The sequence below is a fragment of the Oryzias latipes genome, chromosome 12 (assembly GCF_053564925.1).
Source record: "Oryzias latipes strain Hd-rR chromosome 12, Olatipes_Hd-rR_3.1".
Classification (NCBI taxonomy): Eukaryota; Metazoa; Chordata; class Actinopteri; order Beloniformes; family Adrianichthyidae; genus Oryzias; species Oryzias latipes.
Genome location: NC_136248.1, coordinates 29,283,431 through 29,308,110, shown reverse-complemented (window position 1 = coordinate 29,308,110; position 24,680 = coordinate 29,283,431). Strand labels below are relative to the sequence as shown.

Below are 24,680 nucleotides of genomic sequence, written 5' to 3'. Positions count from 1 at the left end.
TCCACCTCAACTATGAAAGCTTTGAATTTACAATTAAACATTTTTCCCATTTTAATTTTTTTATACGCAAACATTTGCAAAGTTCTAATTTTGAAACTAAAGTCCACGTTCTATTTTTTTAAACCCACTGTAGAAAAATTATATTTAGCTTGACCTTTCATTTAAACTTTCACTTTCATTTAAAAATATTCTAAATGCAACTTAATCAATATTTTCATTATGATTTTAGTCAGCTAAAAAGTTAATGTTAGCAGTTTAAATGGTTTGTCAAAACCAATTATACTAAAACTGCATATACGTCTAGGATCACAATGTTAAGCTGTTACTTATTTATTTATTCATTTATTTATTTACACTCATAACGTAGAAAAATATATTTTTTATTTTTTTATTTTAGGGGTTGAAAAAAAACTAAATTGGTGAATTTGAAGCCTCTGTGGTTTTTGGTGCAGAGGTCATGTGATAAAGAAGAGTTCCAGAGGAGAAAATTGTGGAAACACAAGCAGATGATGGACACAAACCTCCTTGGTTCTGTGGTAAGTTGCTATGTTTATTTTTTGTTTTCAATTTTATGATCTATCTGGTTTATTCATTCTTTTTCTGTCCATCCCAGATTAAAATTAGTCTCCCATTCTGTATTCTACTCCTGAATTCTTTAATAGTTTTTTAATAGTACCAGTTAGCTCACAAGCTAAGCTGCTGTTCAGCAAACTAGCCTGATTTGAAATCATTAAATTTTTGTATTAGTTGGTTAGCAGCCACATAAGCCTTCTCATTACCTAGATTTTTTTCTAACCTTCGTTAGCTAATGTGTTATCTAGCTAGAGCTAACTATTCAGCATGCTAATTAGCTAACTTGCTGGCTACATGCCTTCTTTGGAATCAGTTTGTTAGCAGGTAAAAAGGCTTTCTAATTTGCTAGGTTCTTTTCCAACCTTTTGTTAGCTTGTGGAATATCTAACTGGAGCTAATTAACTAGTTGGCGTTCTAGTTAGTTGGCTGGCTAACTAACTCATTTGGAATCATTTCATTTTGGTCTTAGTTTGTTAGCAGGCAAATTTACTGTCTAGAATTTTTCCTAGCCTTGTTAATTTGTGGGTTATCTAGCTGGAGCTAACAAACTAGCATGCTATTTGGCTAACTTACTGGCTAACTTTGGAACCAGTTTATCCTAGTTTGTTATTAAACAAATTATTTATCTACTTACATAAAATAATTTTCTTCTAATCTTTCTTAGCTTGTGGGTTGTCTAGCTGAATCTAAATCTTTAGCCTGCTAGCTAGCAAACTCTCTGGCTAAATGATTGCTTTGACATCGGGTTATTTTTTTTAATTCTCGACATCTTCCGACAAATTAGCTAACTAGTTAGTTAGATTTCTTTCCGATCCTTGTTAGCTTGTGGGTTGTCTATCTTGAGTTGACTTACTTGTTAGCTTTTCTAGTTAGCTAACTTTCTGCCTAAAATGCTTTCTTTGGAATCCGTTTATTTTTGTCCTCGCTTTTTAGCAAGCAAATTAGCAGCCGAGTTGGCAAGATTTTTTTCTAACCTTTATTTGCCTATGTGAGTTATCTACCATGCTAACTAACATCTTCACGTAAATAGTGTTTTTCCCCTTGTCTTTGTTTGTTAACTAGTTGACCAAGTAAATAGTTGGCTTTTGAGCTGACAGTATTGATGTAAATTTGATGTCATTTTAATTACAAATACTGTTTATATATATATACACTTTCAATTTTGATTTGTATAATAAATACAATATTTTTTTTACTTGAGTCTCAACCAAATTTGATGAAGTAAACAGCAGAAAGTATTTCACCTTTTATGGCTTACAACAGCTGATAGACTGAAGAGCCTTGAAAATCTGTTCATTTACCAGAAAGCTTACCCTCAGGCCTAACACCATTTCCATAATGTTTACCCTTTTCATTCCCCATCTTACCCCTCAGTACGGCCTGGGGTTTAGGGCCTGTTGCAGATAAAGTCACACCACCTAAAATCCTGTTTTCAGTTGCATATGTTTAAGGAACCCGTCAGCATTCGGCCCTTGGCTTTAGTAGATTGAAGCTAAAACTCCCAAGCAACATTTCCCACTATGGAACAAAACAACACCAACTCCCCCCTGCAAACTGAGACCTCTCTGGCGACTATTCGTAAACGCCCCTGGGGGTGGAAACGCTGTTTTGGGGACTCTGAAATCAACCTGATACTGTGTGGAAAAGCACAACAATGCAAGTGTCGAGTCACACTGCACGTCGGGTTGTGAACAGAAAAGGGATCAAGTGTTTTTATCCTGACCAAGCAAAGCATACAATTGTCGGCAGTGAGGAGCCCAAATGAGAGAGGAGGAAAGAAAGCAGATCTGGAAAACTTGAGTAGGACGAGTGTGTTGCCATTGTTGGGCTGGTTTCAGGGGAGTGGAAGAAAGAAATGTTCAAACTTTTACCCTCTTTTGCCTTCTTTTGTGAAGTAAAACGCCTGAATCTGACGTGTCCAACAAGATAACAGGAAGAGAAGCCCTTTCCCATTTTTAGAGTTCTTATTTTGTTTATTATTTTAGCGGGGGGCTTTCCACTCCAATGACCTTTCCAGGTGGCCCTGCTCAGTATCTCCCGCTCGGTATCTCCTGCTCCATTGTTTTCCTCCATATTTCAAAAACATGCCCCAACAACCCCGACTTCCTACTTCCTCAGATAAATACACAGGCCAGATTTCATGTTGTAGAAAAGCAAAAAAAAAAAAGGGGGTGAACCTTACAGTTACGAAGATGCTCCTCCGTCTTCTTACAAAAAGTTCTAGTTTAAAAAAATCTAGACCTGAGCCTGGAAAAATGAAATAGTTGAAAAATACTTATATAAAAAAATAAGGACTTTAGTCAAATTTTTTTTTTTTTAATGACTTTAAAAAGGCAAAAATCATAATAACAGAAGAATATAATCATATTTAATAGTTCACAGTACAAAAGTGGCAATAAAGTCAGTTTTTAAAATTAAAATACAGCCTGCAAGCAGTGATGTATACTAAGTAATTCCGTTTTTGTTTCGCGAAAATGTATATTCCAGTTTTTGCCTCTCCATGTTTTCTATTTTGACTTTACGGGATGAAGGTTTCCATAAAGTGATAAGCGTGAGACTGACCTCTCTTCTCTATAGTTCTTTGACTGCAAGTGATAAGAATTTCTCCATTTGAAAAGGCCCCCATCCTACTGAGAGAGATGGAGCAAAACCAAGGGATAAGAATGTTTTTATTACCTTTTTGTGCTCTTTGCTATTAGCTAGCTATCTGCAAGGTTTGATCTTCTAAGAGTGGGTTCACAAAAACTTGGCTCCAAAATGGTGCCAACACTAACCTTTGCTTCAAACTGGCTTGGTTAAGAAATAAAAGGACTAGCAAAATCGTAGTCACAACGGTCCCTAGGGGTGGATACGGCTGTCTGCGGGCCAAAAATAGGCAAACCTGTGCGATGTCAGGGTCGTAGACCGCTTGGTCGGTCAGACACAACTTACATTAACCTTACAAATACTTCACAATACACTTAACACACAATGGTACGTTCCTTTTAAATGAAGGCCCTTTGAGGCGGCTGAATGAGCCGGGCCTTAAGATCGTGTCATATAGCCGCCTTTAGGGGAACAGCAGGACACACCTGTAGATTTCACTACAACCCTCCATGGGCACGGACAACCCCAACCCAAACCCCCTACATGTCACTAAGAATTTGTCCACTGCTTTAATCATGACCCAGCCTTGGGATCTTCCAGTTAAGTGTCAGAATAAGTCTTTTAAAGAAGATTTTAACGTTAGCATTGTAATTTTAACGGCAAGCTTCAAAAAGATTTATAGGTCGGAATACCACTTTTACTGGGTCCCCATTCCAAAACTCTTGATTTACCAAAAAGATCAATAGTTTTAAATGTCCTTCATGAGTCAGAGGAACATTGATCTTGGCTTCAAGCACGAGTTTGCAAAACATCCAATCATGGTCACTGAAACGACAACAAAAACATAGCAGTTGTATCTCTTTTTGCATTTTTGTACTTCTGGAGGCTCTGAAGATTTTTAGGTTTCTTTGTGATCACTGAGCAAATGAGGGTTGTCAAGTTGTGTTTTTTAAGGATCCATTGTTGAGTAACACCTGCTAGGAGCAGTGAGTTCAGTGCTACAGCTGCTTTTTCCACTTGGAAGCTCAACCGTATTTATATCATCACCAAAAAAGCAGGAAACCGTGTGAACGTTTGTTCTTTTCTTTTCTGGGTAAAAAAAAGCTTGATTCGGGAGTCATGTGTCAGTGGATTGAATAGTGCAGAGGGAATCCAAAGACAAACAGAAGGGACCGACCTTCTGAGTGCGACGCAGACCTGGACTTAGACAATGCTTCTCCAGTTAAAGTCAGATGGTGCAAGACTCCTCGCTTAGCGCAACCTGGAAGGAAAAAGCAGAAATGTCTGAATGACAAAAACATACCATCTCCAGAGGGCAATGGTTCAGTCATCGTTTGCTCCCTGGCTGTAATGACTATCCGTTTCTCCATGCTTATTGGGATTTTCCGTCTTAAATGTGAGACAACGAGGCAGCTGCAGCAGAACAAACCTAAACTGTTTCACATGTTCATAAATGAGAAGATACGCTGATGTCAACTGGCCTTGTTAGGCCAGTTGACAAAGCCGCACAACATCATGAACGATGTCTGACCTCGAATTAGATTTCAGACTGAGCAAACTCAAGGAATTCAAATTGAAGCACAGCAGAATATTATTTAATCTACGACTTTGGATGTAAAAGGTGATTTGTTGAGGATCTGAAAGGTGTTGCTCTAAGATGATCCTACAGAAACTATCACTGGACTCAATCAATCAATCAGTCAATTTATTATTTGTATAGCACTTATTCAAGCAGAAGCAAGGACTCAGATAATCCACAAACTTTGCTCAAGTAGTTTAATGAGCTGGAGCTGAAATGGACCAAACGTAACTGGAAGATCTGACCGCACTCTTTAAGAAGTGTCACAAACGCCCAGCCTTTTTCCAAACCCATTGAATTCCTTTTGCTTTCAGATGGTTACTGGAGCCTATCCCAACTACTGTTGGACAAAAGGCATGGTACACCCTGGATGGATCACCAGACTGTCACAGGGCAACGCAAAGACATACAACCCCACACGCTCAAATTTACAAAACCCAATACCTAATTTCTTGACAACTTGGTCACCAATTGACCTATCCATCTCATTTCTAAACCTGTTAATCCCTTGTGCGGTCATTGGGTTGCTGGAGCCTATCCCAGCTGCTGTAGGGTGAAGGCGCATTATACCCTGGACTGGTTGCCAGTCTGCCACAGAATGTTTCAATAACTACTGGGTTTTCATTATCATGACAGTAACACATCTATCAATCACCAGGGGCTCTGCTGACAATCAAACTAGTTATTCCCGATGGGTTACTCTCATCTAACGCCCTGGAGATAATTACTTCAGTGCTGACCCTCTTCCTCTTTACTTGACTCTGCAGAGATTTTCTAATTAGTGAGGAAGCAGCTTGGTTAACGATCAAGCCAATAAGAAAGCATGAAAATGCAAACACAGCATGAAGGCACTAGATTAGATGAGGAGCACTCAAGCACACGATTTTACTGTCTATGCACTTCATCATCCAGTGACCCCAAGAGTGGTCTTAAGGTCCACTAAAACCCACTGAATTACAGACTGTAAATATCGACACTTTCTAAGATAATTAAAGATTATTTTTAACCATTTGATCGATCAACTAGATTTATTTCACTTTTTTTCCCCTAAGATTCTGACAAAATCTTTGCACTTAGTATCAAGCTCACTGAAAAACCTAACATCTCCAACTTGGATGCAACATGAACTACCTTTAAACCAAATATGATAACAAATTTCTGGTCGAATTACCTTTACTATATTGCTTTAAAAAGTGTAGTCATTCATAAGATCTGCAGACCGCCCCACCTCATTACATATCCAGGGTTATTTCATTAGAATTTTTCTGCTGTGTCAGCACATTTATTTCAACACTAAAAGGTTGAGTTTTTATATTTCTAGTTGGTACACTGTGGCCAAAAACCTGCACTTTTCTTTCATCTCAGTCAACAGTCGTTGTCCTTTTTTGGGCGTCGGACAACATTTTCACAAACTGGCACGTATCAAGCTGAAGTCGGCGTTTGATATTTCTAAGTTTCTGCTATCCTTTAACGTTGATGTGATAAAAGATTTTCCCATTAACGGTAAAAGTGGAGCTGAAAACAGGATGCCAACTTCAGCCTCCTCCAACGTTTAAGGTGTTTTGGCGGACAGATCCAACAAAATAAAATGATACAACAGTCACTAAAACTGGTATTTCCTATAATCATGAACGTGAGTCCAGTGTTTGAGCAACTTTATGAACAGCATTCTTGTCGGTCGCTGAATATTATGCATAGCAGACTTGGTGTGTGGGAACATACACCAAGTCGTAAAAAACCCATATTTTGGGTTGAACTCCTGGTTTTGTTTGGTAAATGAAAATTTCTTTTATTTTGAAGTCAAAGGTTCTTCTGTTTCTTCACTGCCTCTACACAAAGAAACATTTCAAATATATTTTTGTGACTTTGCGTTTAAGGGAGTTAATGTAAAGCCTCTATATGGTGTAAAACTTGTTTTATTTTTGACCAATTGGTGTTTAATCTGTAAAAATCAAATCCAAATAAAGCAACAGCCTTCCCTTGATTGTATAAAATGCTCCCATTAAAAAACACAAATAGAAATATCCAACTGACACCAAAGTCAACCACATGAACCAAAGGAAAACAAGCAGAATTGTACCACAAAAACGTGCAACAAGTCTGCAATAATACCTGATTGAGCCAGGGGCTTCGGTTGGATCACTAAACTTTCTCTACAGCAATAAACTACAGACCAGGGGACTCCTGAAGCAACAGAGTGAACCCTACATGTGCTGTGCTTATCTTAGTCTACCGGTAACTTGGATATAAGATAGGAATCAGGCTTTGTTTAAAATTGCCATAAAACAGCAAAGCTGTAACATTTCTATGAAGAATAAAGTCAACTATTCTCCTTCACAAAATAGATTAGAGTTTTCCTTTGTCCTCAAGGGAACCTTGGCAGTGTAAATCCTTGTTGGGCATTCTCCAAATAGTCACAGCTGAGAGGACCCCCCCCCCCCCCAAGTGTTACAATCCAACCACTATTTTTGCTTTCTGAAGTCATGCCAAAAAATGCCCCAATGTGTTTTTAAACTTGGTAATGCCTCTCGGTGGAAGTGGTGTTACATGCCAGTGTTTGCAGTTCAGCTGCTGAGCCCCTCCACAGCTGGGGGGAAGGGGAGGGGGGGGCTCTCATGTGGAGAATGTAAGTATGTTCCCTTCAGCCAGCCCCACCACAAAAGGGTCTTTCTTGTAGCCTTTAAGGGGCTTTGGGAACAGGGGGGAGCTGTATTAAAGAGGCACAAGTGGGCTGCGATTCATCAGACGACCTGGGTTAGAATATCAAAACATGTTCTGGACCATTTTATGGTCCTTATAAACTTCAAATAGCCCTACTACACTTATTTTCAGTTTCAAATGATTACTAATGACATTAAACATTATCCATAAATCTTCATTTTGCATTGACGTAATTTGGGGCTTTCTAACCATGGTCCGGGTGAATACTCCATTCTGATTGGCTGCAGGGTGTCCATATAAAAGTAATAATGGACACCACATAACCTGAATGTTCTATATTATTGCGATGGCCCAGACGCCACTTGGTAACTAGAACAACAGGAACTTGGAACATTAGTGGACAGATGTTTTTTTCACAAATTAATCTCAACAGCAAGACAGTAGAAAAGACTTGAGTCATTTTATGGTTTCGTTTAACTTTTATCATGACTATAATAATGAACAATCAGAGTTAATGGTACAAATATTCATCAATATTTCTGTTCTTCAGGTGGTGACTTCAAAGATGAGGCCCAGGAAACATCTTGTGGATTTTGTTTCTTTGAAACAAACTCCTGCTTTATCATCTGGACAAAAACAAGCGTTAAGAAGTGAAATTTCTCTCTGAAATGGTGCTTTGAATCACTTAACGTGACATTGAGCGCATTTATCGCCGCTGGTTAGTCGTCATACATCAGCTGCAGCAGAGCGAGGTGTGGGTTCTGTAGCTGTTATCAGGAAAACGCATCACAAATCAAAATTGTCAGCTTCTTGTCAAAACTGACTGGAACGTCAAAAATGACAGGATTAAGATACTAATATTTCATTTAATATTTATTGCTTTCATAAGTGACCACGGTAAGTAAGAGATAATGGCAGACGTAGTGTGCATTATCAGAAATTGACGCACGTCTGACATAAATTGGGGGATGGTCATTATCTCGCTTATACCATAGTCACTTATGAAATAAATTAATATTAAATCAATTTTTTTGAAGTTAAAATTTTTTTTTTTTTTTTTTTTTTTAACTTCAAAAATCAATCATCAATGGCCCTTCAGGGGCTCCGTAACTTTATTCTTATTTTTTGTATTTTTTTTCACAAAAAGCGGACTATTTGACACATGGCGAGGTGCGTCGTAACTGTAAAATGAAATAATGAGCGATATCTATGCTGAATGTCATGATGGGTTAACTAAAGCATCATTTCAGAGAGAAAGTTTACCTCTTACTACTTGTTTTTGTCCAGATGATGAAGCAAAAGTTTGTTTTAAAGAAGCCGGCACAGTGATCTAGAACATTTAAGCTATGTGACCGGAACTTCTTTTTTAGGTGTGCATTTTCACTCTGGATTATCACTTTGTCATCCACACCCAGCGGCCAATCTGAACCGAGTATACACCTGGACCATGGTATAAAGGTGGGATAACGCCCTTCGAGATCATGCCCTCATCAGAAATTAATTCACTTTGCAGAAAAAACTGTCCGTTATTTTCAGGTTGGGCACCTTAATTTGATCCGCATCAGGGATAGTTTGCTTCATTTTTAAGGTGTAAAGACTTCATGGAAGACCTCAGTTTACAACTACAGTTGCAGTAAAGATGTCTAATTGACCCAATTTTGGGGCCTAATCCTCTGTAATTTTGAAAATGTAATTTGTTTTGCTATTTTTGGGTAAAAAAAAATCACCTTTTTTTATAATTTTCTCGTTCATAAATGTTGGTTCCATCACATGTGCAGAAGGAATGTTCAAAGAAAGCCTTCAACCCGTAAAAAAAGACACATAAAAACAGTTGTTGTTGGGGATAATAAGAGTTGCATGTTGCCGCACAGTCAAACAGCTGTATTACATTTACCACACATTAGTTTAGGAGCCAGCACAAGAAATAAGAGCTTTGAAAGCCATGCCAGGAGCTCTTCAAAGCGAAGAGGGAAAAGTGCTGGATCTCTGAAGCCCTTGCAGCTTCCGCTTTGGGTTTAAGCGCCATGATGTCCACTGACAGCAGTGCAAAGTCAGAAACAACATTGTCTATGTTCATAGCTTATTATTTCAAAGATGCATCTGCACAGTAAACTAAAGTCATAATTCCTGCCTGTACCAGTTGTAAAATAGTATTTGAAAACAAAATGTGTTTCCAGAGGAATTCACAGCAACCATAAATCCCGATTCACAAACTTTATTTTCTGATTTTAGGCCAGAATAAAACATCTATGGTAAAAAAAATCACCTAAATAACATTTGACACAGCACACCCTATTTGATTTATTCCATGAAACCCTTCAAGCTCTTAAGCTACGTTCATATCAGGCTCAGAAACACGCGTTCAAGCAGCCACTTCCAATGAAATAATAATAATGGATTAGATTTTTCTGCGCTTTTCCAGGCGCTCAAAGCGCTTACATTGTGCCCATTATTCATTCACTCCTCATTCATTCTTGGTGATGGTAAGCTATGGTTGTAGCCACAGCTGCCCTGGGGCAGACTGACAGAGGTGTGGCTGCCATTTCGCGCCTACGGCCCCTCTGACCATCACTGGGACCATTCATGCAGATTCACACACCAGTGGAGCCACACTGGAAGCAAGGAGGGTGAAGTGTCTTGCCCAAGGACACAACGACATTTTGGCTGGTGGGACCGGGGAATCGAACCCCCAACCCTTCGATCACTGGACGACCCGCTCCACCACCTGAGCCACTGTCGCCCACGAAATGCCAGTTGTATACGTAAACCTGCGTACATGCACGTTTCGGGCTTCCGCTTTCGAAACTCTCGCATTTACGCGTTGTGTACAAAACAGATCACAATTTAACGTGTGTTGAAAGTTAAACCAGTTGAACTTTGACCAATCAGGGACTCGGGTGTCCTTTTCAAAATACCTAAGTACCAATCATTTAAAAATTGATCATGATGAAGAAATGAATAATGATGGAATGAGGGAATGATACGAGACCAAGTTTTTCATTTATGTGAAAGAAAAAGCCTGGAGCGCAAGATAGATGAAATATGCACAGCTTCAACTGCATGTCTCTTCCAACTGAGATTACACGTTCTAGTATCAGGAAGCGACAGTCCAGTTTGATGTGTATCCTAAAAGTGCATCCAAGAATTCCTGTTTAGGCAAATCTCATGGTGTGTACATAGCATCAGATGTAAATATTGGTGTGAATAAATTAGAAACATTTCCTGTCAAATGCTTTGTTTTAGAAGGTTCATATCGCTGTGGCTCACTTATATCACTTTAGTGGATGAAACTCAGGTCTGAATGTCACAAACCATTTGTGATGATCACATATAGCAGGAATGAATACTTGATTCATCGTGACGGGAAAGTTTATGGTCCAATGCTTGGAGCAGAGCTTAAGTCACTCCCCGGGTTGCTGCAGGTTTTTGGGTTGTGGAGAATTGTAGAGAGGAGCAACCAAATCTTGTGGTATGTCTTGCAGTCCCCTTGAGGCTTGTATTACCACCGCCAGGAAAGTCATGAAAATGGAACGTACCATTGTGGTGCATGTGATAAGTGTATCGGCAAGTATTTGTAAGACTAATGTCAGTTGCACGCACTTATGACGTATGGTGCCCTTATACTACCACTCGAGTCATCAGCAACGTGCAAATACTTGCACCTTACTGAGCGTGTGCAAAAACCTCGTGCAGGTGATGCGTAAGTGCCAGTAGGACATCCACACAAGCTATGGTTGTCTAATTTTTTCATTTCGAATAGTCAGGATGTCTGCAAGGAGCGCACACTTATCACGTGATTAGCACTAAGGAGCTCCTTGAGCAGTGTGAACTTTTCTACCTTCCTCGAAGGCCCAAAGGGCTTTACACTCCCATTCACACACTGATGGCGGCTCCGCTGCCAAACTCTGGCGCCAACCTGTAACCACCAGAGGCAACGTGGGGTTCAGTGTCTTGCCCACAGACACTTCGACACATAGGCGGGCAAGGCAGGAATAACCTGCAATTTTCCAATTAGTGGTCGTCCCTCGTCCAACGGCTGACACTTCTACGTTCCACCTGTGACCTTAACTTACCCCTTCATGTTCTTTAAGTGTTTGCTACGACCTGTCACCTGCAGAAAAAAAAGAAAAGTTGCCTCTACGGCAGGGGTCGGGAACCTTTTTGGCCAAGAGAGCCATAAACGCCACATATTTTTAAATGTAATTTCGAAAGAGCCATACAATAATGTAGAGTTTCCCACACTGAGGCACGGAGACTTAACCTCTTTTAAGGTTCTTTATTCTGGTTACTGTAGACCACAACAAACGCCGTAAAATTAATTCAGCAACTCCTTAATCTCTCCTGTCGACACGAGACGAGAGAGAGCGCTTCTACCAACTTTATATTCACCTGCTCCCGCTCCAGCCCTCCCCTTTCCCTTATTCGGCCCATAGCTGAACCCCATTGGTCCAAACTACCTAACAACAGGCTGAGCGACAGAACTGAGAGCCAATCAGATCTCTGCTTGATGCGGTCAATGAACTCCAGAACTTATAACGCGGCCCAACAGCCACCCAACTCAGTCCGCGACAATATGTTTAAAACTAAATATACAAATGAATGTGTGCATTTGATGTAATTTCAACATTTTTAAAGTAGAATAAGTCTGTGGATTCTTTTTAATAACATGGTTATGCTGTTGCTGATAAATGATGAGTATTTCTCGTGGTAGTTTTGCTGATGGTCTAGTCTGGTTGATACGTGGTGAGTTTCTGCTTCACGCAGGCGTTGAGACTTTAAACGTGATCGTAGGTCTGAATGTTCTGTAGATGTGACAAAGACTGCTCACATGCAGACGGGGAGCCAAACACACACTCACACGCCGCAGTGAGTGACAGGCAGCGGGTTTTACGTTTTTACAATCCCTGCGCGATTCACCTGCTGCCTGTCCCCACAACACCTCAGCCCCACCCCCCTGCTTTCTCCCTCACACATCCCGTCCCCGCAACTGCGCGCTCTTTCTCAGAGACGGGAGCGCGCACTTTTAGGCACGGCAATTCACAGGTTTCCAGTTGGTACAAACTCTGTGAAATTATAGATAATAGTAAACTGATAGCGCTGGCACAGATTTTTCTCTCCAAGCACCGCTACTATTGCGCGCCTCTTTTTTTTTTTTTTTTTTTTTTTTTCGCGCCCGAGAAGGACTGGACTAATGATAAAAAAAGTATAATTAAAGATTTGTCTGCGAGCCACATGTGACCATCAAAAGAGCCATATATGGCTCGCGAGCCATAGGTTCCCGACCCCTGCTCTACGGGCTCACTGAGCGGTCTACGATCTTCAAATTTTGTGATGGCCACCTGCGTGCCGCGTATAGGTTTGCCCCTTTTTTGTCCCCGCAGGCACCCCGTACACACATGTAAGGCCAGCTGGTTATGCCTCTTATGCAAAACTGCTGCCAGTTCGGATTCAATAGGCCCATTTTATCAACGAGTCACCTGTTCACAAACTTTCACCAATTATCAAACCGAAGTCATAAACTGACTGAATGACGGCCAACAGGAAAACTGAACTGATGCTGATAATCGGAGACAAAAACCTCTTTGACATCGATTCTAGACTGGCCACAACTAAAAAAAAAACCCAACACACTTCATTCTTTTCTGCAATAAAAACACCATTAACGTTAAGCAAGAAAGGCTTGAACCCCCCCCCCAGTTTCCTCAGACCACCCTCCACTTCCACAGAAAGAAGAAACACTAAACACAGCAGCAGAAGCTCAGCCATTAACACAGCTCTGAGCCTGTAAAGTGAAAACAAAAGATGCGTTTAACCCCCTCAGGCTCATGCTGATTACACACTCTGCACTAATGCAACAATTATCCACACTCTATCCAATTTCCTTTTGTGCGCACGCACACAAGCATGCATTCACTGGTGCATGTGTGTGTCCTGGCTGTAAAGCCCATCTGCACACGTGTTACGTCACCAGGCGGCGCGGTGATTAGTCTGTAAACTCTGTGTGAAGCGCAGCAGACAGCTGCAGACACATCGTTCAACGGGAGTTTGGATAAAAAAATAGAAATCATGAATTTTAACCAGCGCTGTGAGTCCATGTGGGGGTCGTCTCTGTTTGGCAGCAGACGGGGGTAAAAAAGCGCCCTCTTCATGTGGACAGCAGGGTCATTTCTCTAGATTGAAAGCGACTCGCTGACAGACATAATGGTCTGACTCAACCTCACCTCACTTTTAGCTCATGTTCCCTAAATTGCGTTATGCCTGAAAGACGGCGCACCATCATCTTGTGAAGCTCGCCTCTTAACCTGTGAACCAGCAGCGATAGAAGCTCCCTCTCAGTTTGACAGGCCATCAGCCGCCTGGAATCCGACGGAACCGCAGTCGCAAAAGATCTTTAATGAGCTTAACCAACCTGAGACGGGGTTAACCGGCTACACGATCAGGGTGAGCGCAAACCAGCTCCAGTGTCAAGTTTTCCAGGCAGAAGGTTTTCTAATCTGTTTCCCCAAAACCCTGTGGTATTTAGTGTAATGAGGATCACTTCATGGTGTTCCATCTAGAGCTGTAATTGCATTTTTCTCATTTCAATTATAGAAAAATATCACATCAAATTGATACAATGGAAGAACACCCCCTAACGCATAATGCTGAAAGAGTTTAAACTATGTATCTGGGAACTGGAATGGTTTACTTCCAGCACCAACCAAGTGAAGTCAATTCAGTCGCCATTTTTTCGTGATTTGGACGCCACCATGTTGGGGCCAGACGTCGTCAGTACGCAGTAATTAGTCCATGTTTTTATGGAAACCACGTTTCAAACATTGGACATGAGACCACTCACGTTTATTGAGGCTTCTGACTGTCCAGCTTGTGTCCTGAAAACTTTGCACCACAAACAAAATATCCTAAAAACATAGGGATTTATAAAGAAGATTTAAAAAAAAAGGTATCAGAGCAGGAACGGTTATTCTGACCAATAGAACGATTGAGTAACAGCTGTTTATGTCTCTATAAAAGGGGATTTTGGCTTCTTGGAGCCAGCAGGTCCTTCCTGTTTGAAGCACCGCTCAGTCCAGTTCTCATATACAGTCAATGGTCTCACACCTTTTATGGGATACAGACTAGTATAATGCTAGACAATACTCTCAAGGACTTATGTGGCTGAATATATACATATTTTTCCCCCCAGTTTCGTGAAAAAAAAAATTCCCCAAGAAAATGGTTCTACATGTAGATGTAAATATTTTAAATAAGATGAAGATTCAATAAAACGAAGATGTTGGTTTGTAAAAGATTTTGTAAAAAAAAAAATTATATTACCCGTATTTTCCGGACTATAAGTCGCACCGGAGTATAAGTCGCACCAGCCCAAAAATGCATTATAAAGTAGAAAAAAACACAGATAAGTCGCACTGGACTATAAGTCGCATTTTAACTTTCACAACCTTATATGACACAATCATAGCAGACTGTTTATCTAATAATTTCACAGTAATTTTTTCTCAAACTTATTTATTTATTCTTTTCATGAAGCATCATTGGCCAACTAATACTCTGTTTTCATCCTGTATTTGTAGAAACAGTTGTCATTTTTATTGCATTTCTGAATCTATGAAATTATTGGAAAGTAATATATTATGTTGTTAGCCTTCAAGATCTTACTGTAAAAAAAAGTTTGATGATTCTCTGAGTCACTTAACATACTCTTAACACTTAACATACCTCATACATCAAATTGACCCAGGAACATCATCTCTGTTCCTCACAAATGAACATAACAGGAGGGTTAACAATGTATTTATTTCAAATTATTTCTAATATAAGTCGCTGCGGAGTATAAGTCGCACCCCTTGCCAAACTATGAAAAAAAGGGCGACTTATAGTCCGGAAAATACGGTACTATTTGCAAACAACACTACACAGGTTGCAGCTCCTCTGAGGTCATGTCATGGGATGCCAATGTTGTAAATGTTGGTTGCTAAGGACAATTAGAACATTTTTTAAACGGTATAGACACAGAAACATCCAGACATGACGGTCAGCTTAAAAAAAAAGAGAGATTGTATGGTTGCTATGGACCAATCACTTCCCAGAGTGCAGAGGCTGACTCCACATTCAGCTCTCACAAAGCTATTATGAGCAGTTCTGATCTATTAAAAGTGTCTGACCTGATGTAGAAATGATTTTCCATGAGTATCCTATTGCGTATTTTTATTTGACCATAAACGTCAAGTTTAATTTAAAAAAGTAACAGTCAGGAGAGGACGACAGAAGGAAAAAAATGAGGAAAACTGTCTGACGGATAATCGGACAGATGGCAGATGAATGGATGGAGGTCAGAGTCGGGTATTTTTTAAAAAAAAGGGGGACCCCTCAGAGTGAGTGATCTCCAGGGCAGATAATGGGGCTGTCAGAGGGAAGTCAGGACCCCGACGGGGGCCGCGCTCCCCTGGGAGACGGATCACAGATGTCTGACCCGGGACCCTCCCGGTTCACTGCGCAACACAAGCCCTAACCTTTTCTTTTCTCTGTGTCTCCCTTTCTCCTCGTTGCTCTCCTCTGTGCTCCCCTTTCCTAATCTATTGTGAAACATGTTTTTAATTTCTGCCCCGTCTCCGCCTCTTTCCTCCGTCCTAACTTTTCACATTCGGGGAGCTAGTCTCCTGTCCTCAAGACGGTAAATACCACGTAGCTGTGGAAAGCCGCCCCAAACAGCAACGGCAAACAAAGACACGCCTCCTTTGCTGTGTCCTAAAAAAGCAACAAACGAAAAAGAAATGCTTTTTCCACAAGTGATGAGTTATAATTCAAAAACTGAGCCGACTCCCTCGTGAACCCCAGACAGATGTTTGCTTGACCTGAGCCGTGCGGTCACGGATCATACCTGTGATCCAATCACACGGGATGTGTCTAAAGACGAGCCAGTGGCGGCTCTGCCCGTTCACATCAACTCAGGCGATGGCTGGAACTTCAGGGCGCAGCTTTCATCTACTTTAAAGTCAAATCCTGACCTAATTTACCCACAGAATGACTGAGCCTTGTTTTTTAAGTTTGTGTGTTTTTGCAGCCCCACAGGTGTTGTAACGTCACCTCACAGCCGTCTCTGCTGCCTTCACCTGGACTGTTCTCACCCCGCTAACCAATTCCCAGCAACACACATCATTAGGCCGAGCCCTGCCTCTCAGCCTCACACAAAGAGCAGTGAAAGCCGTCAGACTGAAGGTTTTTGGAGCTTCAAAGTAGCTTTAACGATCGCAAAATAGATTCTGGATGAAACAGAAAACGTTATTTCTGCTCCAGATTTTTGTCCTAAAACATCTAACGACATCAAGATTTGTGCATTTTATTCAAACAAGAGTTTTTGTTTTGCTATATGTTACCATTAGCATGTTAACGCTCATTTCTATTATAATTTAATGCTACCTGCCGTGAACCGATCTGTACTGGCTATCAAAACGGTGCGCAAACCTTATGCCGCTTCCACTTGTCACTTGCACTGTAGCAGTTAAGCAATTTAAATAAGATAAGCCGCTGTAATTCATACATTTTGTAAGTTTGTTGTTCCAATTTAATACTTTTAATTTATTAATAAATAAAAAGTAAATAAAAATATTAACTAATATCCAATTTAATACTTTTAATTTATTAATAAATAAAAAGTAAATAAAAATATTAACTCCAGGTACCATTTCCTGACAGTTTTAGCATTCTGATGCTAGTAGCCTTGAACTAATTTTTCTCTTAGTGATAGCATTAGCATGCTAATATTTTATAATAGAATAGTATGGATAATGCTTAAGTCTTTGAGTGCATAAGAAACTCACAAAAACAAAAAACAAACATCAACTAGCAAAATATTATAGATATTTATATTGGCATAAGCATACAATTGCTAGCTTCTCTGAATTTCTCTCATTACTAGCATTAACATTCTAATGCTAATAGCCTTAAGCTAATTTTCATTTAATGCTAGCATTAGCATGATAATGCTTTATATTGGAAAAGCATCAATGGAAAATTATGCGGGACACGTGACATAACTGCAGTTTACGCTGAAATAAATGTTTGTTTTTGTTTGTTTTTTTGTTTGTTTACAAAGTGAATTATTTAAACAGATACAAACTGTCTCATTTCCAGATTAGTGACTTTGGTGAAAACACTAGCAAAGAGTATTAGCCGCCTGAAGCTACATTCACACCAGATACAATTTGCATGTCAGGGACGTCCAATTTCAATGTTAAGTTGATGTACAGACGCAATCAGAGGCCGGCGGCTTGTTCTGAGCCCCAGGCGGATTCTCAAGTGCTAATGTCCATTGTTTCAATGGCCATTGACACTTGGGATAGAGTCCATTTTATTTAAAATAGATTCCTTTTAGGTATTATAACCTAAGTTTTTCTTTAAATGCACAGTCCTCAGGTAACAGTTGAGTTTGAAGCCAAACAAACATTTATTGTGACTCAGCTGACCTACTTCCCAACCAGGCACAGTAATAGCTACTGGATGTGCAGCACTCAGGCTGCCAGAGGTGATAATGAATAGTCAGCATCTTCCAGTCTAAACCAAAACACTGGTTCCATAGTGATGGGTAAACCAGAGCTCAAACAAAGCAAGCCAGGCCTATAGTTAAGGTGCAAAGGCTGAGAGAAATGTGAACCACACTATGACAAAAAAAAAGAAAAATTAGCTACTATGATGAGACAGATTTAGCCTGGAGTTAAACACATAGAGCACACAAAGGCACAAAGGCAGTTGTGACAGTAAGCAGTAAACAGGAGCACCCCAGCTATTTGTTGCTGAACATCAAATATAACAATGATTTAACTTAATCTGTGTCACTTAAAAAGGAATAATAGTTTACTATCTGTCTTATAGGTTTTACGTTGGTTTTGTAAAATCGTCTGGTGTACTTGGAAATATTCTCCCACATGCTGGACTGGAATGTATTGGTTTATTTGTTTCCCCTTCAGGTTAATAATTGCTTGGCGGAAGCAGAAACGGCGACCTTGTTGGTGAATGGGAGCATTTTTGGGGAGAAACAGGTGTACAAACAGAAAAAAACATGCATAGCCACATCCTGTCGTCCAATTGTTTATATCGTATCAGACCAGCGTTTTACGAGTACAAAGTAGCATCAGAATAAAACCAAAGATTTCTGCGTTCCACAAGTTTTTTTACTTGTGAAATGCGTTTCTCTAAGTTTTCACACCATGACATAAATTCTCCAAAATGTGTTTCATAATGCAGCAGTGTTTGCTGCAACATTCTCCTAATCTATTTTAATTTGGTTGTATTTGTTAAGACAAATCACCTCTGAGCTTTGCAATCATCATGTGTGGTGATGGAATGGCACCATTGATTGCAGCAGTGAACTGTGGGAAAGGATTATGTGAATTTCCCAACAACTGGACACAGATACAGGGGATTATAGGAGTCAGTTATGCTCTAAAACATGATTTATGATGCAGAAATACCTAAAGTAAGACTGAATTAAAAAGAAAAACATGTTTCTCCTCTTCCACTGCTTCTTTTTCAGTAAGTTACTGTCAGAAATTGACAGTTTTAACACAGAATGTCTCTGCTAACATCAGGTTGATGTTGGTTACCAGTTATTTTTTATGTTTTTAGTGTATCCTGGCCATAAAATTGCTTAGGGTGTATTTAGAATAGTTGTTCAGGACCGAGTCCGCTTCACTCGGTCCAGATCTAATCCTGAACCTTGCGTTTGGTTTGTACTCAAGCAGACTTTCATGTTTTGAACCAAAGCTTGTAAACAAAATCATGTGACTAAAGATCTCTGCAGTCTTTGGCCAGGAATTAAAAAGCAACAAGAGGCAGAAATGATGAAAGTCCTGCATTTTGCAGTCCTGGTTGGGATTGTTCACTTATTCAAACTTTCTATCACGTAAAACAATTTTTAATGCTTGGTTCAGTGGAAACATGCATTTATTGACATGACTTTTTATAGTTCTAAAACCCATGTTCTGTATTTTCCGATTGCTGGCAGCTACGTGCTAACGCAGATGACCGGCAGCTATTGATGATGTCATCAAGCAGTAGTAAAGTCCCAATTTGAAGACGCAATTTTTTTCCATGTCTCTCAGCTTGAAGGGGTAAATGTAGGGGTAGGGTCCAACTCTATCACTTGTGCTATCTTGTGGGGTCCAGATGACCCCACCCTTACATTGACGTGTCATCCCTACCATGACAAAGGTGGATAAAGGTGGAGAGGATTTCATGTAATCCATGGACACCAGTGAAGATCACAACTCATTAAAGAAAAAAGGTTCAGGGCACTGTCTAGTGGGTCTAGATGACATCACTTCCAACGTTAACGTGCCTCCAAGGGTCATCTGGACCCCACAAGATAGCACAAGGGTTAACATAATCAGTATTCAAACATGTCTAACAGCATCTGCCACTAAATACAAACTGGAGACAGAAACCTGATTACAACCAGTTTAATAATGAGTCTGCCGTTGCTCAGGGACTCAGTGGAAGGCTGAAGGCTGAAGGCCGTGCAGCTGCATGTCTGCCGCCTTTTCCCCTGAGAATGACCCCCAGTTCCCCACAAATGAACAAAACCCCACTGGAGATTCCTTCTCCTCATTTCATCCGACTGGAGGGTCCAACCACCCCCAAGTCTGCCCCTCCAGTCATTCATTTCTTTCTCTCCAGGCAGGTGTAGGATGGGAGAGGGGGGGGGGGGGGGGGTTATTGTGAGGACCCCAACCATGCTGGTTTTACAGTAAACAGTGGGCAGCTTTTCTTCCGGAAACTAATCTACCCCCAGGGAAGCCTCATCTCCGGGAACCAGAGGGAGGTCCGGAGGATGTCGACGGTCTAAAGAAACTAACATGTGACTGGAGGAATAAGGAATGGCAGCAGGAGAAAAAAAAACTGATTAGCTCCAGTGCTGCTTAATCTGATCAGTGTGCATGACTGGCTGGGAGTGCAATTTTTTTTTCTCTAGAGTTTTTTTTTGTGGGGTGTGGAGGGTTTGGAATTGGCTGTTTCAGAAAAAGAACAAAGACAACTCGCGTGAAAGGTCATCCCAATGAAAAAACACGTCTGGTTCGTTTCATTTTGGCAAATTGAGTCTTCCTGCTGTTTCCAGTTTTGCACCAAAATATTTGAATATTTAGACGGACATTCAAGGATTTTCATTTCTTTAAATGACACAGCATCTCTGTTGATTTACAGTAAAGTAATTACTCATGATGACAATCAGAAACAATTTAAAAATCTATAAACATTGCGTATTTTTGGACCATAAAGCACATTAAGCGATTAAAAAAGTCATACAATGTGACTGAACTACACAACCAAGGGTGCTTAAAGGGGCCAGGAGGCTGGCGATTGATTAGAGGGTTTGGTGGGAACTTTTTCTAATAGTTCTTTATGTTTAGCTCTTTTATCTGCTAGAATCAGCCATCGCAAGGAGCAACATGCGTTTCGTAGTTGATTATAATTTTTTATAAATAATTTGTAGAGATTTTTAAGTAGCACAAAAAAACAGTTCCACGTCATTTAAGACCAGAACATTTAAGAACAGAACACAACCAGAATTTTTCTTGAAAAACGGAAGCTAGTTTGCTAGCTATTAGCCGTACAAGAAAGCTTATAGCTAACAAGGCCAGTCCAGTCTGGTTCGGTTCGGTTTAGAATGGTCCAAGCAATTCAGGTGAGCGTTTCCACTCAACGCTGGACCGTCATGGCTCATGCGGGGTGAAGCTAACAACAACAATAATGGAGGTCATCCAGCAGCTCATTTATTCCCACTTAACTTTTGGTTCTTCGTACAAACAAAGCATTTATAGTTCTTTGAGAGAAGATTGCGAGCAGCAAAGAGGAAAGCAGCCGCTTTCTTGGCGCTTTGTCGTAATGACTTTTAGCCAATCAATGGGTTTCAACAGTAACTCCGCCCTAACCAGTCCGTTTCATTTCTCTATGGACCTACAACCAACGGGGGCCAAAAAATGGTACTGTTCAATTTGGCCTAGTGGGTCCTTTATATAATGGAAAGTGGACTGCACCGGACCGGACCGGACCGCTCAGTGGAAACTAGGCTTAATAGTGTTTCGAAAGAACCCTGAAAGTTGCGTTTTTTTTTTTTTTTTTTTTTTTGATTGTTAAGGAACAAGGTAAAACTTGAATGACGTTAAAAAAAAGTACAAAACTAGTTCACTAAACATTAGCCATTTGGACGCTTTAGGAAAATCACCTCCATTTCAAGGTAAGTGTTGTATTGCGGTTTAAGGTCAATGTGTAAGCTTTTTATTAGTTGAAATAGGTAATTACCTTTTATTAATACTTTATAGTTTGGAAAGCTGTTAACGGCTATGAAAAGCTAAGAATGACACATTTTACCTCCACTTACTGAAAGCATTATGAGATAGACTTGAGAAAAACCCATTGGTGAAGTCACTGTATAAACACAGACACATTTTGGACAGATGACTACTTCTAATTGAGTTGTGAAATACCCTTAGAAGCCTGGAATGGAAACTTCAGTAACGTAATGTGACCCACTTTGGGCTTGGCTGGATTTTAGTGCCGTCTTTTCCTTACATGACATCATTTTACAGCCAAATAAACAGCTTTCCGTGTCACCAGGCTTAAATAAAACCGGCCATCTTTTCATAACAAAACTTCCTAGATGCTTCGTTTTACTGGCCACATGTGACGAGCCAAAACAGACTACAGAGGATACAAATATTGACCCAAATAAAGTCCTGTTCATGAAAACCAGATGTGGGTTTAAACGATCTCGCCCTAATGTACAAGTGCAGACATGATATTGGGAAATGAGGCTACCTTGTTATCGGTTAAATCTACATTGAAGGAAATCCACAAAGATGCTACAGGGCAAAAACTGTATTCCAAATGTTTGTTGGAACTGCATAGAGTCATCTGGGTTGACCTTTGACATCGCAGCAGCCATTCAATTAGTGGATTCCACACTTGGGTTGTGGAGACCCCGTGGTCCTGGCTTTGGTTTCCGGCCACTCAGCATTATTTGCTTTTTGGATCTGAATGCTTAAATGAGATGACGGTTACAAAAAGATGGAATATATTCCACCGGTCCCATAAATCACTACCAGAGTCCTGTAAAAATGAGGACAGACCCGCCAACAAGTCCCAGCCAGGCAGTAGAGGCAGATTATGCGGTCTGAACGAACGCGTTCTTGTTTTTGTATCACGGTTTTCACCAAATGCATCATCTGCAGGGAGAAGTCTGATAATATTCTTTTTTCCATTTTCGTCAAAGAAAGGACAGAAGGGGGGGTTAGGAAATACTTTGAAGGACCTTTCCAAACCATCTGCCCTGCTTCGGCTGCCAAGGGAGCAGCAAGAAACCTACGTACTTTGGCTTTATTGTGGCTTAAATGGTGGAGATGAGCGCACCACAGGGGTATAATGAATGAAGCTTAGACGCATTTTTTTAATGGGACCACATGCACTGGCACATGGGCTGAAACCGCTGACATGTTTAACACTTTAACATTCTAAACAGCATTAAAGCTCAGCTGAAATCCCTAAAAATGGAGAAATTACTAAACGGTTGTAAGCAATTACACATTCACGCGCAATAGAAACTGAGCTAACACAATCATTAGAAGAACAACCCGTCCGGTCTGAAGTTACACGTTGGTCAGTTCTCCATTGTGGCCCCAGGGGACCACAAACATAAACACAGGTGGGAACCAGTTCTTGGGCCTAACGTGGAAACCTGACACTAAATGTAGACTAGAATCTGTCTCTGGCCTTAAAGTACTTTCTCCAGGAGCCACAGCCTCAGATCTGAGCAGTTTGTAGGAATGAACTCCGGGATGAGTGGAAAGCATTCCTGCTTTTGGCTGGAGCCCTGAGAAGTTTGAGGACTGAGGGTGACACATGGACAACAGATTACGGTCTGGCTCTGACTGAACTGCCACGAGTTTCATCTGTGAGGGAAAAAGGTTTGGATGAACAGACTAGGATCCTTCTAGCAGAACCCGCGTCGGAGCCTCTAGAGCGGAGAGAAGTTCGGAACCGTTTCCTCCAGGCGCGCGTACTTACGCGTCACCGCCGCGCGCCCGCCCGCCCGCCTGCGCGCAGAGAGCCACCGGGTCTTCGAGAATCGATCCTCCGGGGGAACCAGCGGCACATGCGGACCCTCCTCTGGGCTTTCGGGGTGGCTTCACTCTCGGGGTGTCTGCATCCTCCGCCACGCGTCCTCCCGAACCGCAGAAGCATGAATGGCTCCGTCCGCGCGCCTCCTCCGGACAGACAGGCTGACTGCGCCTGGGATGGGAGTGACTTCCCCGGCAGCGCCCTCCCCCATCCACGGCCTCCTCTGCATGGACGCGAGGGGGGCATCTCTGGGGGCTTTTAAGGCTTCAATCAGGGAGGACAAGGGCAAACATAAAACCATTCAGGAGAGGTGTAAACAAATAAATAAACAACCCACAAATAGTGTTTGTAAGCCACTTTAACACAAGTTTAGGCTGATTAAAAGTCACAAGTGAGCAAAAAAACACAATTTTAAATCTGTCTCAACTATGATTTTACACGGACTAATGGTTGGTAATGGTTATTTTAATTTTCTTTTGAAAAGACTGATTTTTAAACGAATTTTAAAATTTAAGTCACATTTTCTGAGGGAAAAAACCAAAACCTTTTGGACAAAACAAAAAGAAAAAACATATATAGCGAGATCTGAGATTAAACTTCAAATTCTGAACTTTGATTTTAAGAGCAAAAATGCGTAAAAAAACAAAACAAAAATAAAATCCCCCCCAAAAAAGGTGTTTTGATTATAATTCCAGAATTTTTTAATTAAAGACACTGATGAAAATCCTGCTTTGGTGTTTTTAACACGTTCTTGTAGCATTTTTCTGATGATGGATAAAGGTTAATAAAGGTTAAAATTGCATTTCTGAGTATTTTTTTATTCAAATCATTGTGAATCAGGAGCAGATGGAAAAAAAGCTTGTACTTGGTGAGCCACATGTCCTTTCTGATGCATCCTCTTGTAGACGATTAGATTTATGTACATCCCTGTTTTCCTCGTCTGAGCTGGAATCTGGATCCAAACTGGGCGGCAGCACAGCTTTTGTTGTGCCAGTAATACTAGGCTGTGGAGATGAGGGGCTGTGAGCTGGTGGGGGGGTGTCTAAACAGAATAATGATGGGAAATGAGCGCAGGCTTACTCCCTGCCAACGGTCCTGCCCACAACTCTGAGGTGAATTTGTAATAAAACTCCTGCCGCTCTGCAGAAACTAGTTCCTAGAAAAAGAT

General features: G+C 40.7%; 1 protein-coding gene across 2 annotated transcripts in view; it reads right to left on the bottom strand.

The window, feature by feature from the left end:
• lhfpl2a (LHFPL tetraspan subfamily member 2a) overlaps positions 1-23,747 on the bottom strand; it is a 45,587-nt gene extending 21,840 nt beyond the window's left edge. The window contains exons 1-2 of one of the 2 annotated variants that reach the window (XM_004074504.5): positions 23,459-23,747; positions 4,337-4,420 (exon numbers count right to left, since the gene is read on the bottom strand). The gene's annotated coding sequence lies outside the window, so the exon portion shown is untranslated. The remainder of the gene's footprint in view (positions 1-4,336; positions 4,421-23,458) is intronic. The other variant, XM_011481462.4, reaches the window with a different exon arrangement.
• Positions 23,748-24,680: the final 933 nt, after the last annotated feature.